At 38.3% G+C, this 4,404-nt stretch overlaps 1 pseudogene; it reads left to right on the forward strand.

Moving 5' to 3' along the window:
• Nucleotides 1-3,383: 3,383 nt before the first annotated feature.
• On the forward strand, nt 3,384-3,998 carry LOC114031196 (annotated as a pseudogene).
• Nucleotides 3,999-4,404: the final 406 nt, after the last annotated feature.

Here is a 4,404-nt window from a genome sequence, read left to right on the forward strand (position 1 = left end):
ATTACAGTATTTTTTAAAAATGCACAAAAGATACACCTATCACAAAACAGGAAAATGATACGTGTTGGAGAAGATATGGGAAAATTGGAACACTAATGCATTTTTGGTGGAGTTGTGAAATGATCCAACCATTCTGGAGGGCAATTTGGAACTATGCCCAAAGGGCTATAAAACTGTGCATACTCTTTGACCCAGCAATATCACTTCTAGGTCTGTGTCCCAAAGAGATCATAAAAACGGGAAAAGGACCCATATGTACAAAAATATTTATAGCAGCTTTTTGTGGTGGCCAAGAATTGGAAATTGAGGGTATGCCAATGAATTGGGGAATGGCTGAACAAGTTGTGGTACATAAATGTAATGGAATACTATTGTGCTATAAGAAACGATGAGCAGGCGGACTTCAGAAAAACCTGGAAAGACTTACATGAACCGATGCAGAGTGAAAGGAGCAGAACCAGGAGAATGTTGTACACAGTAATAGCCACATTGTGCGATGACTGACTTCAATAGACTTAGCTCTTCTCAGCAATGCAAGAATCTAAGACAACACCAAAAGACTCATGACAGAAAATGCTGTCCACATCCAGAGAAAGAACTATGGAGTCTGAATGCAGATTGAAGCATACTATCTGCTCTCCTTTTCTTTTGCTGTTTTGTTTTGATTCTTCTCTCTCGTGGTTCCTCTCATTGGTTCTAGTTCTTCTTTACATCATGACTTAATGTGAATATATGTTTCATGTGAACGTATAAGTAGAGCCTACATCAGATTGCATGCTGTGTTGGGGAGGGAGAAGGAGAGAGGGGGGAGAAAATTTGAAACTCAAAATCTTATGGAAGGGAATGTTGAAAACTAAAAATTAATAAATTAATTGTTTAATAAAAATGCACGAAAGAAAACAGAAGGTACAGAAGGACAGACAAGCAGGACAGCTTTGAAACTAACATATTGAACTTACTATATTCTTTTTAAAAATGCAATCTATGTAATAGAATTTCTTGGTTTCATGTACAATCCTCTTTTCTGTTCTTCTGTGTATAAGGAAATGCTCATGTTTGATGATATTAATCAAGTGCAGAACAACAACAAAAATTATATTTAATTAAAAAAAAGTCCCTTGAATCTTCATTTTTTATTTTGTTCAATAATTTGCATCCATTCAGACCTTTCCTAAATTGTTTTGTTGTTATTGTTGCTTTAGTTTGGAGGTGGGAGAGGTTTTAATTTACGATCTTATTGGTAGAGAGAACTCTTAGTGTGGAAATTCTTCCTATCAATGCAGTTCAGCAACTGCCTTCTAAACTACAGTCTTAGGGAGCCAGCTGCTTGAGGCACCACGAAGTTACATGACTTGCCCAGGTACACACAGCAAGCATGTGTCAGAGATGACTGAAGACCAGGTTTTCGTGATTCCAAGACCAGCTCTCTATCCACAGAACCACCCCGTCTCTTCCTAAGTTTATTATGAAAATTATTTACTTAAAAAAAAATCCAGAACAGTATAATTAAAAACCAAGAAGTTCTTCCTAAGTTCTTGTTAGCTCATGAAGTCTTCCTCCTGATGTAAGAGAGCATGGCCACTCTCACTCCTCTGCCACTGGTCCAGAAGGTAGTCATCATATTCCTGACCTCACCTTACCTGACCTTACTCCAGAAGTCAAAGGATCCCTACTCTCCTCTGTGTTAATACTTGTCCCCAGTGATGCAGATCAAAGCCCGTCACACAGTGCTAGATCAATGGTCCTAATATGAGCTGCTCTGCAAAGTTAGAAATGACCTGGTAGCTACAACTGTGGTGATGAGCATCTCTCTGCTTTGAAAGGGAGGCTAGTCCTTAGACACTAGGCCACAGTTTGATGCTGGCCCTGTGGTTGGAGGGTTTCCAGACTGGCAGGACCTGTTACAGCTTATACTCCATTGGCATAGGCTTGGATAATCAAGTATCACTTCCATGCCATGATAACACATCAGGTAATACCTTAGTGGAGTGGCCTGGCTCCCCCATGGGTAGGAAAGGGGATACTGGAATCTAATGTAGACACAAAAACTCCCTGACTTTTTTGAGGGACTCTATCTGTGGCTTCACTTGTGAAGGGAATTCTCACTGAGGAAACTCTCTACCAATACAGATTTATAAATGTTGCCTGGAGGGCACTGAAAGATGAAGTGACTTACCCACAGACACACAGCAAGAATGTGTCTGAGGCAAGACTTACATTCAGATCTTCCTGACTCTGAGGCCAGGTCTCTAACTTTTTATTTTATTTTGTTATGAATTTAGCAAACACCAAATAAAATGGCATTTCTGTGTGTGTGTGTGTATGTGTGTGTGCATGTGTGCACGCATGTGTGCATGTGTATGTGTGTGTGTATGTTAGAAGAGGAAAAAAAAGGGTTATACATTAAACTGAAAATCTCTATAGTATACAGTTTTCTTGTATTTTTAAAATGATCTATAGCTCGGTCTCAGTGCAAATAACAAATCCCTTGAGGTTGTCACATGTATTGAAAGTTGCACTATTAAAATTTATGATTATGTATAACAGCAGTGTCAAACTCAAAAAGAAACTACGGGCCCACTAAACTGTACATAAGGATCCCTTCTGGCCACATACAGATTTAAAAAACTACATATCATCATCATCATCATCATCACCACCATCATCTTCATCTTCTTCTCCTCCCTCTTCTCCTTCTCCTTCTTCTCCTTCTCCTCCTCCTCCTCCTCCCCTTCTTCTTCCTTCTTCTATTATTTTTTCAGAAAGCTATGCCAATTTACTTTTTATCCTCTGCAGTTTTCATTTTGACTTCTTGAAATATAGCTCTGAAAAAACAGGCTGTTAAAAAGTCCACTGTCTTTTAAATAGAGTTATTTGACTAACCATTTAAACCCAAATCACTCTGGCTTTATAATAGCTTTAACCCAGAGGTTCCCAAACTTATTTGGCCTACTGCCCCCTTTAAAAAAAATTACTCAGTGCCCCCAGGAAATCTACTTTCTTTAACCCTTTAATGGTTTTTTTTTTGAAATTTGCATCATTTCAAAAAATATATTTTAAAATGACATCTTACATCTAATAATTTGTTATAAATTTGTGGGTTTTTTCCTGCATTGAAATTTTGCTGCTGGAGTCGCCAGCTGGGGACCTGGGGCTTTCTCGTTGGGGTGGTGGCGGCTCCAGGGGTGACCGGCAGCGGCAGCTGCTGGCAGCGAGGCCGGCTCAGAGCGCGGTGGGAGGCTGGGGAGGAGCGGACAGGCGTTCAGGAAGAATTTTGGTGTTGGAGAATGACAGCAACTCCATTCTTTAATTCAAACACTATTCTGAAGGATTTAAATTCTACAGACTGTTCAACTGAGCTTTTCTTTAAGCTCTACTTTTCTTTACTCTAGAAATTGTAAGACCAAGGAGGTTTTGATGTTTTGTGTGGCACCTTCTGAATTAGGAACCATCATGAATGTACCTAAGGGTGGCCTGGTGTTGTTTTCAGCTAATTCCAATTCATCTTGTATGAAACTTTCAAAGAAAATTGCTGAAAGGTTAGGGGTGGAAATGGGCAAATTTCAGGTTTACCAGGAACCAAACAGAGAAACAAGAGTTCAAATTCAAGAATCTGTCAGAGGAAAAGATGTTTTTATAATCCATACTGTTTCAAAGGATGTGAATACTATAGTCATGGAACTCTTGATCATGGTGTATGCTTGTAAAACTTCCTGTGCCAAAAGCATTATTGGAGTGCTTCCCTATTTTCCATACAGCAAGCAGTGCAAAATGAGAAAAAGGGGCTCCATTGTTCTAAGTTATTGGCTTCAATGATGTGCAGAGCTGGTCTGACTCACCTTATCACCATGGATTTACATCAGAAAGAAATACAAGGCTTCTTCAATATTCCTGTTGATAATCTGAGAGCTTCTCCATTCTTATTACAGTACGTTCAAGAAGAGGCAAAATCATTTGACTCTTCAGGAATAGAAAATCTTTTTCCTCTTGAGTGTTAGTAACCCACAGAGAAAATTTGATGTAAAGCTTCATATATGAATATCAATTTACGTTTTTTTAATTGTTGGGGGGGGGGAACAGTCTTTAAACTTTGATAATAAAGGGGAAAGTAGAATTAATACAAGAAATAATAGAAACATTCTTTTTCTTTATTATTGCCAACTAGCAGAAGGGAAAGAAAGGATAGAAAAAGGATACTGGGAGAGAGATGGACATACAAGAAAACATAAAGACACAGATGGAAAAAAGGAGATACAAATATTAAGATACACTTAAACATGCAACATTAATTCACATTTATATTGTGCTTTAAAGTTTACAAAATATTTTCCTCACAACTACCCTGTGAATTAGTACAATTATTATCCCAGTTTTATAGATAGATGAGAAATCTGAGGCCCAGAA

This window comes from Vombatus ursinus, unplaced genomic scaffold, assembly GCF_900497805.2.
Source record: "Vombatus ursinus unplaced genomic scaffold, bare-nosed wombat genome assembly UNPS02005286.1, whole genome shotgun sequence".
NCBI lineage: Eukaryota > Metazoa > Chordata > Mammalia > Diprotodontia > Vombatidae > Vombatus > Vombatus ursinus.